This window comes from Gopherus evgoodei, chromosome 1, assembly GCF_007399415.2.
Source record: "Gopherus evgoodei ecotype Sinaloan lineage chromosome 1, rGopEvg1_v1.p, whole genome shotgun sequence".
Classification (NCBI taxonomy): domain Eukaryota; kingdom Metazoa; phylum Chordata; order Testudines; family Testudinidae; genus Gopherus; species Gopherus evgoodei.
This window is the reverse complement of record NC_044322.1, coordinates 255,926,294-255,941,225: the sequence shown is the minus strand read 5'-3', so window position 1 is coordinate 255,941,225 and position 14,932 is coordinate 255,926,294. Positions and strand designations below refer to the sequence as shown.

Below are 14,932 nucleotides of genomic sequence, written 5' to 3'. Positions count from 1 at the left end.
CATTCAGGCAGCTTTTTTTTTTTTGGCGTGCTTTGGCAGTTCGGGGGGGAGTCTGAGTGGCTTTAGGGGGGGGGCGGCGCTTGGGGCAGCAAAAATTGTAGAGCTTGTCCTGCAGCACGGCAGAGGGTATGTGCTCAAAATTTTTTTAACTGATAGGAGCGCACAATCAAAAAAGTTTGGAGACCACTGTTCTATCATTTCACTTTTACGGAGAAAGTTACGAATGATTTTGTGGCAGCCCTGGGTACTGAGTTTCACATTTCCAGTTACTGTTCTATTTAAATGTCTATAAATAGTATCACTCTAGATGTGTGCTCTTTCTTGGTAAAATTAAAGAATTTGTTTAATTTTAAAAAATGTGTTGCCACATACAGACAACCTCTCAAATGTTTTCATATCTAGCAATATTTTGTGAACAGATTTAGATATGCAAATAGAGTGACCAAACAACTATTTCATTTTTCTTTACATTGATTTTGCCAAGATGCACACAGAGCTACCTGGATTGGCAAATAGATACTTCAATAAAGACTACCATAGTGGACATTTGACTGACTAAAGGTAACAACTTTCCTATACGATCAACCATGCTGGTGATAATGGTTTACGTACATAAAGAAGGAATCTTAAAATTGCCTTTTATCTCATCTAAATGTATTTGTTATTTCCTTCTCCAAGCATTCTATCATAAGCATCTGAAAATAAATCAGCTATGTTTCTCCCAGCAAGATGTGATTTATGCCAACAAGCGAAAAGGTATGTTATCTTCTTTGCCTAAAGACAGCTTGATGCAACACCAGAGGTTAAGATCATTTTTCACAAACACATTGGAGATTACAAATGGACTAGCTGTATTATTCACTCTTCTCAATCTCACATTCAATTAATATTTAATTCTCAGGAAGCATTTCTTGACCGGCTACTTCTACAATTCCACTAATTTAATAATAGAAAAATAAGATAATCAGATATTTAAGACCTTGAGTCAAAGTTTTCAAAAGTAAGAGCCTTTAGTGAGGTCAGTAGGAGCTGTTCGGTGCACAGCATTTTTGAAAGGCAGGCAGGTGGGCTAAATATAGCTTTAGGAATCTTAATTGTAGGCTTTTATGTTTGAAAATTTTGATCATGGTTTCTTAAACCCTAGCTGCAAAGTAATAAAAGACCAAGACTAGCATAAAAGGCTTCCAGAATCGTTTCCGCTGCAAAGTTGATAATTAATAAATTATTTCAGATTTAAAACATATACGCCCCACCGCCCACACACACAAAAAAATCCCACCAAAGGGCTGGTTTTATGAATGGGCTAGACTACATTTGAGATTCCTGTCAAATGAACAATCTTTTATTCAAAATATAGGAACACTTGTCCTGTTTACAACACAATATTTGTTGGAGTTTTAAAAGTTGTGTAGAGGTTTAAGTTATATTTCAAACTTTTGGTGCTATTTTCTTCAAAAGCACATGAACTGGCTACTATGAAGTGTAGTTTATTCTGGCATGGTTAATAGGTTATGCTTAGTTTTCATGAAGGGTACCCAGAACTTAAACTGAGGTAGTGCAAGGAAACCTTGCTGTAAGATATCCTTTACAATGTTTAGTAGTCATACCCTAGGGCAGGGGTAGGCAACCTATGGCACGTGTGCCGAAGGCGGCACGCGAGCTGATTTTCAATGGCACTCACGCTGCCTGGGTCCCGGCCACCGGTCTGAGGGGCTCTGCATTTTAATTTAATTTTAAATGAAGCTTCTTAAACATTTTAAAAACCTTATTTACTTTACATACAACAATAGTTTTGTTATACATTATAGACTTATAGAAAGAGACCTTCTAAGAACATTAAAATGTATTACTGGCACGTGAAACCTTAAAATTAGAGCGAATAAATGAAGATACGGCACAGCACTTCTGAAAGGTTGCCAACCCCCACCCTAGGGACATCTGATGTACAATAAATCTCAGGAACTGTCAGCTTTGGCTTCAAATCAGTGTCTTAAAAACAAACTTAAGTTAGCCTGGAAGGCAACAGAACTTGGAAGTGCTACTTACAATCCTATTAGGTGTGCAAGAAATAAAAACACACTGCAAAAGGCTGCAGATTTTAACGGACTGCAATATGTTTGTATTGCATTTGTTTTCAGCTGGAGAAAAACGAAACATTTGTTTACCCCTGTAAATTTGTTCTCTGCATCATATATTTACAAATCTTGACTGAAACTCCCAGAATTTCAGTTGTTTACCAATATAATGCTAGCTAGTTATTTTACGGTGTTAATACAGGAATAACTTTTACCATCCCCAAACTAAACCATTGCGGGAGGACAAAGGAAGAGAAAAAGATTGTGTGAAATATATCCCGGTGGGATTTTCCAATCTATATATCTCACTACCAGGAAGGAGGGGTAGGTATCAGAAATTTGATGAGTATTTTATTATTCACTTTTGCCTATCACCTGCAGTGAGGTTAGAAGGAATCCTCCATCTGTTCTAGGCTGTGAGATACAGTATCTAATTTTCCAGAAAATTTTAATTAGGAAAATCTAGTCATATTTCATCTGCCACAGTTAGAAGTGCCAAAAAAAGGGCTGATTTGCATTTGTAAAAAGTAAAAAAATATTTTGGCAAGGTGCAGATCCTCAAACTGTGGTTCTGTAGGGCAGGCCATAGGAAGATGAAACAAGATCATTAGGTTTTAGGTCAGATTTTTTTACTTTCAATCCTGTTGAAGACACCTAGGTATCTCCAACAGTATGCAATGTTTTAAGGTGTAGTCTAAGCCAGTGGTTCTTAACCAGAGGTCTGGGGCCCTACGGGGCTGCAAGCAGGTTTCAGAGGGGCCGCCAAGGAGGGCCAGCATTAGATTCACTAAGGCCCAAGGTAGAAAGCTGAAGCCCCATCGCATGGAGCTGAAGCCCAGGGCTCTATGTCCTGCTGCCTGGCCTGAAGCCTGAGGTATGTAGCTTCGCGGAGGCCCCAAGCAACTGCCCTGCTTGCTACCCCCTAATGCCAGCCCTGGCTTTTATATGCAAAATACCAATTATTGTGGGACAGGTGGGCCATGGAATTTTTATAGATGCTGGGGGGGGCCTCTGAAGGAAAAAGCTTGAGACCCTCTGGTCTAAGCCACAGGGATACATAGACTTATTCTTGTCACAAATGAAAGAGAGTCAGTCAAATGTTTTCAGGAGGAAGAACTATTACAGTCTCAAAGTCAGTTTAAGAGTACAGATTTTTTTTTTAAGGTCACATTAATGATTACTGAATTCACATGTACATTCCCATGCACACTGTCCACAGCAAATATAGTTTCTCACTGTTGTGGTGCTAAACTAATTCAAGGATATATTCCACAGATGTCTTAACTAATATTTTTTCCACACTTCACAAATTAGAAAAACGATCTAATTATCTGACTACCCAAGCCCTTAATTAAATGTTCTTTTCTGCTTTGCAGAGTAATTTCAGTAAGGTTGAAACCTGAGAGAAAGCTAGTCCAACAGATAAAATGAGAACAAACTGCAGATATCCTGAAAGGCCAACAATTTTAGAATAAAATGGCGTTTATCAAATTATTTTCAAAGCACTTGCTGTCAGAGTTGAATATTCTTATTACACCACTATCTTGATTTCTTAGATCTCCTGCAGTTTTGAAGACTATCATTTGCAATAAAAAAAGGCAGGTTGCTTATCAAAAGATGATAATATTGCAAAAGCTTTCTAACCAGCTACCCTGGATTTGCTTTTGGAAATAGAAAGTATGGGAAAGGGAATCCAGTGGATTCATTTCTGATCCACACAGACATACTGAGCTTCCACAGAGCTGAGCTTATTAAGCACATGGGAGGCATCAGCATCCTGCCCCTAACTTTATGTAAGAAACCAAAACCAGCTCTATGATTGCCAGGGACTGCAGTAAGGGGTGAAGGATTTGCTCCATAAGGGTACAACTCTTTCCCCAAGGGTATCATTTGGTAGAGTGAGATCTGTGGTAAGAAAATCCAATAACCCAGAACAAGCCAGAGCATATAATGTGAGTGTATGGTAATTCTGAATACTTTAAGTGAGAAAACGTGACCCAAAAGGGAGTGGGACTCAGAACACCTTGATTCCACCCCTGCTACCTACTCAGCTTCTCTTTAAAAAAAAAGAAAAAAAAAAGTCATGTATGTATCACAGTGGACACTCCAAAAGCAAAAGTTCGCAAAAATCAGTGGGCATTTTTTAAAATGTCAGCGTAACATCTCATCTGCCAGATGGAGTTACTTAACATTGCTTACCCAACTCTGTAAAGTGATGTAAGAGAAATATGGATGAAAAAGTGGTTGAACATTTTATTCTATTTAATACAATTAACTTTATGAGGTTGATTTGTGAAGATCCCTCAATTCAGACTCACATCTGGTAAGTGCAGTTTTGTGAATGCAAAAGAAGCATGGGCTTACTTTATATAATTTACACATCCCACTACAGTTGCTGTTTTACTAGCACAGGGGTACGCAACCTATGGCATGCGTGCCCAAGGCAGTACGCAAGCTGATTTTCAGTGGCACTCACAGTGCCGGGGTCCTGGCCACTGGTTCGGGGGGCTCTGCATTTTAACTTAATTTTAAATGAAGCTTCTTAAACATTTTAAAAACCTTATTTACTTTACATACAACAATAGTTTAGTTATATATTACAGACTTATAGAAAGAGACCTTCTAAAAATATTAAAATGTATTACTGGCACACGAAACCTTAAATTAAAGTGAATAAATGAAGACTCGGCACACCACTTCTGAAAGGTTGCCGACCCCTGTACTAGCACAATAAGATAGACATGTAAATCCCATCAGCTGCATCCACTAAACTGTACATGCAAGAAAGGACACAATTCAAGGAAACCACAGGATTTCCACTGGTTTTGGAATGAAACCATGGAAAATCAGAAGTTTCAAGCATCTTTGATACAAAACTAGAAAGAGCCAGCCCCAGATCATGAACAGTAATTGTTAGAACCAAACAGGGCTTTTTCAGGTTTAATTGAATCTGAAAGTAACTAAAACTACAGAGTGTGAGGCAGGGAATCTACACATTCAATAGCTGGGGTGGGAGTGACGGGGGTGGGAACTGCTGACTTGCCCTCAATTCTTTACACATTTGTATTTTGAAGCAATTGTCAGTTACAAACTGTAAATGCTTTAAAGAGTCTGCTCACTCTGTTACTCTGTTCTGCACAGAGTTCTGAGGTTATTTTAAGGCGGTGCTCGCAGTGATAAGCCAGTGATTAAATGCTTTAGGCGATCAATGATGCCGTTAATAAGAGAAAAGCAACTGTCCGGGTAGGTCTACACTACAGCAGCACAGCTATCAGGGGTACCAATGCAGTGTTGTAAACAGTTCCTCCACAGTGGAAGGAGGGTCTCTTGATACAGGTAATCCACCTGTGTTGACCAAAGAATTCTTCCATCAACTTACTTGGATCTACACCAGGTGTGAGATCAACCTAATTACAGTGCTCAAGGTGTGACATTTTTTAAGGCTCTGAGGGAGATAGCTAGGTTGACCTAATTTTTAAGCATAGACCAGGCCCTCTATGCAAGGACTAGTGGGTGGAATATTCAAGAGGAAACTAGTTTTCCTCTGGCTTCTCTGCAAAAACCTAGTTTCCTAAAAGCGTTGTGTGAATTTCCACTGGGCAAATATCTGGGATTATGTTTGAAAGGTTGAATTTAGGCATTGAACAGATCTTCATGGGAAAAACATATGCCAGAGAGCAAATTCAAGTAAATATTAGTTCTGATATGTGAAAATTGGTTATTTTTACTATGTTATTCTCTAGCCCAGTGGTTCCCAAACTGGGGTTCATGAAATATGACAGAGGGTTCTCAGGGAAAAATTCCCTAATGGCGGACAGAGCTTCCCTAGGGACCCTGGGCAGCAAGGGACCAGCAGGTAAGCAGATCAAAGCAAACATATCTATCACACTGAGAAGATTTAAACTTCAAGACTCCTTATAAGAAATGGAAAGGGAGGTGGATATTTTTTTCTGTTTTTACAATTAAATAGGCAGCTAGTTTTGTTTTTTAAATTATTATAAAGAACAAGTTTAAGCTTTGTTGTAATGTATGTTGTTTGCCTGGACTGCTCAAGCCCTGAATGCTTGCGTAGGAGAAAATCTGAGATGGCTTCTTAAATACCTTCATGCTGTTTCTCATCTGATACTCCTTGATGAAACATAGGAGCCTTGTCTTATAAACAGGCTTATTCAAAGTGATACAAGCTACTGAAGTGAGAAGAATGTTGCCATTTTCATAACATAATAAAAATACTGTAATGATAAATAATTAATAAGTGTGTAATAAGCATGTCAAACACAAATTTTATATTTCCAAGACCACTGCTTTTATAATTTATACTCAGATGAAGGAAAAAATACCTAGAAATATTCATTTTTAGGAGGGGGTTCACAAGACTTGACATTTTATTGAAAGGGGTTCACAGATTGTTAAAGTTTGGGAACCACTGCTCTAGACACAAGCAAAGAGATTTTGTATGCTGCAGTAGACAGTAGAAGCACATCCCCTCCCCCCAACTTTCCCCACAAACCTTCCTCCCCTTCCTCCCCCGCATTATTTTCAATGGTTAAGTATATGTTATACATCCTGCTAATGTTCTCTGGGCTACATTAATTCCCTCTTCTTTTGGTGTATACCATTTGCTGCAGCGAATAAAATCAATCCTCATCAGATTTGTCATATCATTTTAGAGGAAGCAAGAAAGCATTTACCCTGTTTTCTCTTTACTAACAATGTTTAGCGCCTTTATTGATAATGTTAATAGTGTATTTCCAAACACATTGTTCTGTTTTATCTCAGGTTCAATTTCACACCAACAATATTCAAGCCAAAGCCTGAGCTGGATGCTGAGTACTTACTACCCAATATTTTCTGGGAGAGGCAAAATATTTAACAAGTGGGTATTTAATCTAGAAATGTTTTTCTGGTGTTTTACTCCCCCGGTTACCCAAGCATGACCAGTTAGTACCCTTCTGTTGATGTTGCACCAAGTATTCAGTTTTAATAGAGGTTGTGCAACATATAGATGGAACAAACAGGAATATAGGATTTTAATAGCATACTTAAAGCTGATAAACCTAAAATTAGATACCAAAGCATTGCTTGGCTTATGGGTGTGAATGAGACAAACAACCTTTCCTTTTCGAGGATGGTCAATTCTTGATACCAGGCAGGGTGTTTTATGATCAGTCATCTTCACTACCCTCTCTGCTCGTAAGTTTGATGGAGAAAGGAGGATAAGAAATAGGGCAACATGCATGTATGCGCACACAACCTGTTGCAGAACTCATGCTGGAAGCTAACAGCTGAAATGCGGAGATTTTATTTACAGTGGTTGCTATTAAACTATAAACTTTTGCCAACAGTTACCCGATATGGGTGTCGCTCTATTTTGTCCCATACTTCAAATAGTAGGTATCTGTGGCAACTCTGTGATAACAGTCAGTCAAGTTGAATTTTCAATAGCTTCTTGATTTTGCAGCCTTCATTATAAAAAAAGGCTACAGAAGTTCACAGAAATTACATTTTAAATAAAATTTTAAGGGTAAGAAAATGTCAATCATTTATTTTTTGAAGTATTCTACAAAATTATATAATACTGAAAGTTCTCTTAAATTCTATAGAATAGTTTAATACAAAATACCCTTACTCTTATAGACTTTTGCATAAATGTAGGAAAAGGCAAAAATTTTCAATCCTCTTTATCATGAGGAACCCCACCCCAAAAGGGCTCAAATCAATTTTAGGACTTCAAACAAAAACACCCACACAAACACCCTTTCCCCTCAAAAAACTACCCTGAACCCCACACAAACCTGGAGGATTTTAACTTATTAAAACAATATATGCAGAAGATAATTTCTTCTGCAATACTCACCCAAATATACAAAGATGACTGCCAAACCAAGTAAGCTCATTTTATAACACACACCTAAACAGAAAGAAGTTGATCTGAGGAATTTAAAATAGTTGGACTTTCGAGTATTTTTCTGTATCTATCAATTGCTTATGTCCTTATTTAACCAACAAGTTTTCTTGATCAAAATCACATGTGTAATCCTTCAGTCTTGCTCTTTATAAATATATCAGAGGGATTAATATTAGAGAGGGAGAGGAATTATTTAAGCTTAGTACAAATGTAGATACAAGAACGAATGGGTATAAACTGGACACGAGGAAGTTTAGACTTGAAATTAGACGAAAGTTTCTAACCATTAGAGGAGTGAAATTCTGGAACAGCCTTCCAAGGGGAGTAGTGGGGGCAGAAGACATATCTGGCTTTAAGATTAAGCTTGATAAGTTTATGGAAGGGATGGTATGACAGGAGAGCCTAATTTTGGCAACTGATCTTTGATTATCGCCAGATAAGTATACCCAGTGGTTGGTGATGGGATGTTGGATGGGATGGGATCTGAGTTACTGCAGAGAATTCTTTTCTGCGTGCTGGCTGGTGAGTCTTGCCCACATGCTCAGGGTTTAGCTGATCGCCATATTTGGGGTCGGGAAGGAATTTTCCTCCGGGGCAGATTGGCAGAGGCCCTGGAGGTTTTTCGCCTTCCCCTGCAGCGTGGGGCATGGGTCACTTGCTGGTGGATTCTCTGCAGCTTGAGGTCTTCAAACCACAATTTGAAGACTTCAATAACTCAGGCATAGGTTAGGGGTTTGTTATAGAAGTGGATGGGTAGGGTTCTGTGGCCTGCTTTGTGCAGGGGGGTCGGACTAGATGATCACATTGGTCCCTTCTGACCCTAGAATCTATGACTCTATGAATCTATGAGTCTTGACACAGACAAATTCTCAGATAGGTCAATAAGAGTTGCGCCTCCCTGAGAATTGTAGGATTAAGCTTTAAGGATAGAGTGGAACATCAACAACATGATCAAGATTTACAGCAATAGGTTTTTGGATCCCAACCTAGAATCTTGATGTACAGTGCATCATGCAAACTAAGTGACCAAAGGGGAAATTCCATACTAATTCACTAGAGGTATTACACTGACACTGGGCAATTTATAAAATCCAGGAGATTGCCAAGAGTCAATTTATCAATCCAGTCTTGTGTGTTGTATTGATCTTCATCACTTGGCCCTGATCCCATAAGCTGCTCCACGCAGGCAAACCTATATGCTCACTCTGAGCCCAAGTAAGATGAAGGGATCCAAAGAATAGGGTTTACATACGTTACCTTTTAACATTTTTTTGAACCTTTTTTTTAAACTAGTTTTAACCTGAACAAAACTCATGGTATTGTTTCAATAAGATAAAAGCATTACCACAAGATTTCAAACAATCCCTTGAAATCTCCACTCAGTTACAGCCCTGGTTAATTTTTCTCTACATACTAAATACTGAAATGTGAGTGCAATATTTATATTCCAATTAATGTATTTTATAAAATTGTGGTAAAAATGAGAAAGTTAGCAATTTTTCAGTAATAGGTTTGATTTTGTAAGAAAGTAGTTTTTAAGTGGGGTACACAAGACATATCAGACTCTCCAAAGTAGTACAGTAGTCCAGAAAGGTTGAGCGTCTCTCAGATAGTGTGTCTGAGGGCTGATTTCTTCCTTCTCCTCCCTATCTCTCTGTTGGCTTTTACAGCTTAGTTCACATGTGACTGGGAAAAAGAGGAAACCAGTCAAGTTTCAGTTGCCTTTGTAAGTCTCTCCCTACATCAATGGTATTTTCAATTGTAATATATACACCTCTTCTGGAAAGCACTAACTGGAAGCATTTCTGTAATGATACCCCAATGGATTTTTCCCTTTGTTCTCATGGCATTACTCTGGAATGTGAATAACTCCGCAAACGTCTGCATTCTAGATCACTTTTCCCACTGTAAATGTTCTGCTTAAGGCTTATAGCCAGGATCCCAGTGAAGTCGAGGGGAATCTTTCCACTGACTTCAATATGCTTTGGGTCAGGCCTCAAATGTTCTGAGTTATCATTTTCTAAAGAGCCCAATTCTGCAGTCCTTAACATAGGAAATCCTTACTCTCACAAGCGGAGTCATTACACTCAGTGGGATTACTTGCATGAATATGGGCTGCAAAATGAGGCCCTAAGTGAACAAAATGAAAGATACATTTTCTTCAGGGCATCAGTAGGGTTGCCAAGCGTCCGGTTTTCAAAGGGACCCTGGCAGCTCTGGTCAGCACAGCTGACTGGGCCGCCAAAAGTCCATTTGGCAACAGCGGGGCAGGCAGGCTCCGTGCCTAGCTCCTGGGAAGCAGTAGCATTTCTCTCCAGCTCCTAGGTGGAGGGATAGCCAGGGGCTCCGCACATGGCCCCACCTACAGGTGTAGGCCAAAAGCCCAATGGGAAGAAATTGTCTCAAGTAAAATTGTACTCCATTTTGCTAGCTTTGAATTCGTAAGAAGAAACTGTAGCCTTGAATTAGTAAGAAGAAATTGTTCTGAGTTTATTTTTTGCTGATTATGTTAACACTGGTTCTTAGAAGGATAGAAGTTTTATGGCTGTAATTGCCTTATTTACTGTTTGGTGTGAGAGTGAAGAATGTATTGTAATTAACTGAAAAAGGACAAGTAGGCTGGATGGTCAAGAAGGGAGTAGAGGAATCAAGAGGTACCAATTTTATTATCAATCACCCGGAGGGCAGATTGATGACCCTAAAGCAAAGGCATAAACCCCAAGGACAAGATAAGGAGTTGATCCAAAGGGACGGATAAGAAACAGCTGCGGATCTTTCCGGTAACAACTCAAAATAATGCTAATTAAGAACAACCTTGACTAACTCGTGGGTATGACACAGCAAGATATGGGAATTTATTGCTATAAAAGAAGGGTGTATTGCCATGGGACTTTGGGTTTGTTTTGCATCAACATCAGAGCTTTGAATACATTTGACAGAGGCCTAGCTCCCCTCCCTCGTGTGCAGTTTCAGCTGGCCACTGGAATTGACCGTGCAACACTAAGGACCGGTAACTATAAGATCCAGCTGCAGAACTCTGTGTGTGCATGTGCATGTGCATATGTTGATTTCAATGCTTAAACTGTACTCTCAATAAACGCAGCGTATTGCCTTATCCCCTTTCAATAGATTCTCTGTGTTTCTTATAAGCATAACACAGGCGCCACGCTGAGCGTCAACTTCACAGCTCCCATTGGCTGGAAACTGCGGCCAATGGGGCTGCAGGGGTAGCACCAGCGGGCGCGTGGGGCCCCCCTGGCTGCTCTGCCTAGGAGCCGGAGGGACAGGCCATCGCTTCCAGGGAGCCATGTGGGCTTCTGCCATCCCCAGGAAATGGCAGGGCCACCTGAGGTCAGCACAACCCGGAGCCCACACTCTGAACCCCCACACCACAACCCCCTGCCCAGTCTCCGAACCCATTCCAGCACTCAAACTCCCTCCTGGAGCCTGCACCCCGCACCTGTTCCCATGCTCCAACCCCCTACCTCAGCTTGGAACCCCCTCCTACATCCCAAACCAGTCATCCCCAGTCCCACCCCAGAGCTCACATCTGCAGCCGGAGCCCTTATCCCCTCCCACACCCCAACCCCCCGCCCCAGCCCAGAGTCCCCTCCCACACTCTGAACCCCTTGGCCCCAGCCGACAGCCCCCTCTGAATCCCAGCCTCCTGCCCCAACCTGCTGAAAATGAGCGAGTGAGCAAGAGCGGGGGAGAGCAAGCGACTGAGAGACTGGGAGTGGAGTGAGTGGGGGGTGGGGCCTCAGGGAAGGGGTGGGGTGGGGGCAGGGCAAGCGTATTCAGTTTTCTACAATTAGAAAGTTGGCAACCCTAGATACCAGCAATACACAAGACACCTATCATGGAATTATGCTCTGTAACAGAGTATAATCTAACATTCTTTAGCATGGCCATCCAAATACTAATGGAGAAGCTCTAGTTAATAAAATAAAATAAAATAAAATAATAATAGAGAAAAGATAGAGTTCTTAATGTTACATAAATACAAAACAGCTGTAGTTACAGTGGCAGTTGAGGTTCTAAAATACAGTGAATATGTTAGTGTATTTGCATTCCCTTTTTTAAACTAATATAGAATAATGATATTGGGCAACAGGTTTCCTAAAAAATAATAAAAGCTAAATATAAACTCAAATTCCTTCATTCCTTTATTGCTCATCATATGAAAATGCTTAGAACACATTTTTAATGCATCTGTATAATGTCTTTTGTAACCTTCTGGTCCGTCACTCTTACTGGCTGTTGATCTGTGCTGTTAAAACACCTCTTAAGCAACTTGCTTATTTTAAAAATAGCTACATACATTTTAAAAGATTAGCGCAGATATCTTTCACTGAACGAAGGCTCTCTGCTACTAGATAATATTTTTAGAAACAGGATGCTGCAAGAAAATAACTTCATCCCCAAGAAGAGAAAAACAAACTAATTAAAGAAGTTTTAAAACTGACTATTCCTTTGATTAATTTAAATGCAAATGTACAAATCTTCAAGATTATACCACATAAAATAAACTGAGGTAAAGACTCAGTATAAAATCTGCCTGAAATATAGAAAAGGCAAAAGAGAGCCTTAAAAGAAAAAAATCAAAGCAAATTTCAAACACTGGACCCAAACTGTTAATAGTGTAAACCATCTCTTTTATTTCTCAATTCTTTCAAACTGCAGAAATGGATAACATGTGTATGGCATAACCACTTATAGCCCCACTAACTCAAGCATGAAAAGAAAATCACGACTCTAAGATCTATGAATTCAAATATGAAAAGAAGTTTTAAAAGCAGTGCCTTAATTCTAGAATGCCGTGCACTGAGGTTAACTCCGTAACGAAGGCCAGACACTAACATTTACTGCTGAAAGACAACAAATCATGTAAAAAAGGGAAGTATACCTTAGAAAATCATCCCGTTTGTTAGAGCAGACTGAAGTAGACTGTGAGTCCTGTGCTTGCTGCCCCTGACATAGGTAATACCAGCATTGCCTCTCTGCAGCATTACAGCTGCTCTGTTTAGCATGCTTTTTCTAATTTTGGGGGGACACAGACCATTTTTAGGCTACTTAAGTAGTCCCAGCTTGCTGCCAAGTAATTAACAGCCAACATCTACAAAACACAGAACAGCAGCTCCCTGGGAATGTCTGCAGCACCAACTCAGAAATATAAAGAACTCAAGCTGCAAACCTCACAAGAATGCCAGTACTTCCTGCTTTTGACCTGGTTGGAAATACCACAAGAATAGCCTTAAATGGCTGATTTAAGCAAATTTAGGGCTTCCTGTGAAATCATTCAGTTGGAACCCCTTCTGCAGTCTCCTTTCATTCTCCTCTACTAAACTTGCCACAGTGGTGCCAGTTTTCATGTGGACATTGCCTATGAAGGCTTAGACCTCCATATATCATCAGAGCAGGGGTCGGCAACTTTCAGAAGTGGTGTGCCGAGTCTTCATTTGTTCATTCAAATTTAAGGTTTTGCTTGCCAGTAATACATTTTAATGTTTTTAGAAGGTCTCTTTCTATAAATCTATAATATATACCTAAACTATTGTTGTATGTAAGTAAATAAGGTTTTAAAAATGTTTAAGAAGCTTAATTTAAAATTAAATTAAAATGCAAAGCCCCCTGGACTAGTGGCCAGGACCTGGGCAGTGTAAGTGCCACTGAAAAAATCAGCTTGCATGCCGCCTTCGGCACATGTGCCGCCATAGGTTGCCTACCCCTGCATCAGAGCATAATGGCCATCATTAAGGAAGTAAGTCATATTCACATAAGTATTGTCTTGGATTCAAAAGAAAAATTAAAACAATCTCATCTGCCAGAGAACATTCTTTTGCTGTTCAAATACTCACTTCAGACTGAACGTTAAAAGGATTTGCATCAATTCTTTCAACTACTCTGGGTAATTAAATGCTAATTTACTCTGCTTACATGTTACTAAATGATCAGGCTGACAGAAATAACAGAGATCCAGAAAGACCAAGCCCAACAGTTTAATGTTTTTACATTGTTCAAACCCTTTGTCCCTCTTCCTGCCCTCACCCCCCAAAAATGTATTTATTTCAATCCATCGACTAGTATTAGCACACATCACTTGATTAATTCCCAAATTGGGAATCCTTTGAAGTTATTTTTGATGCAAAGACTTGGATAATTGCTTAATGGAAGCACTGCACACTGAAAACAGCTGAAGCATCATACAATGATTTAAAATTAATCATTTTCCTGTCCTGGCATTTATAATATTCCTAAAATAAAGAATAGGAACTTCCCACAAAATCCCATGCTACTGAAAAAAAAAAAATTCTGAAATAAGCCTCCTTGTAAAGTTACCAGTGTTTCACGAAGGCAAGTGTCTTTTTGTAGGGTTTGCCAGAGCCCACGCAGCATCCACTGTGGCCTGTCTGGGAAAGGCCCTCAATCTCCCAAACCCTTCTTTCTGTAAATATCCTCCTTCAGTTTTATCAAATTTACACTTCTAAACCTTTGTCCAGGTAAAAAAGGCAACTTAAAATCAACAGATTTTTGCCAACTCACAATATTTGGTGTTCTTCTGAAAGCTCCAACATCATTTCATGGTAACTGCGGTCCCTCGAAGGCACTCATTCTAGGTTCCCAGCTTCTCAGCCACCACCTCTCTTGGGCAGAGACCCACATCTCTCCCTCCCGACCAGGGTTTTTCCAAGCTGCACAGTTCTGCCTGCCTACATTGTTATAGCCCCAGAAAGCCACACTGTCTCAACAGGCCAGCACCTGCACTTGGCTTTCTCTTTGAAGGTTATGAGCAGCTGTAATTGCCAGCAGTCACAAGTTACCATACAGCTCTTTATAAGCAATCACATTTATTCCTAAGGTAAAAGCATTAGAGAGAAAACATTAAAAATAGTAAATATATGCATGCTAAAAGCTTACGAGAGGTCACCCATCAGTCTTCTGCAGCCTC

The 14,932-nt window shown here is 39.8% G+C and overlaps 1 protein-coding gene across 4 annotated transcripts in view; it reads right to left on the bottom strand.

The window, feature by feature from the left end:
• FGD4 (FYVE, RhoGEF and PH domain containing 4) overlaps positions 1 to 14,932 on the bottom strand; it is a 214,274-nt gene that overhangs the window by 75,487 nt on the left and 123,855 nt on the right. Inside the window, exon 2 of one of the 4 annotated variants that reach the window (XM_030543623.1) lies at positions 3,884 to 3,886. The exons of the other annotated variants lie outside the window; for them this stretch is intronic. The gene's annotated coding sequence lies outside the window, so the exon portion shown is untranslated. The remainder of the gene's footprint in view (positions 1 to 3,883; positions 3,887 to 14,932) is intronic. 4 annotated transcript variants of the gene reach the window in all.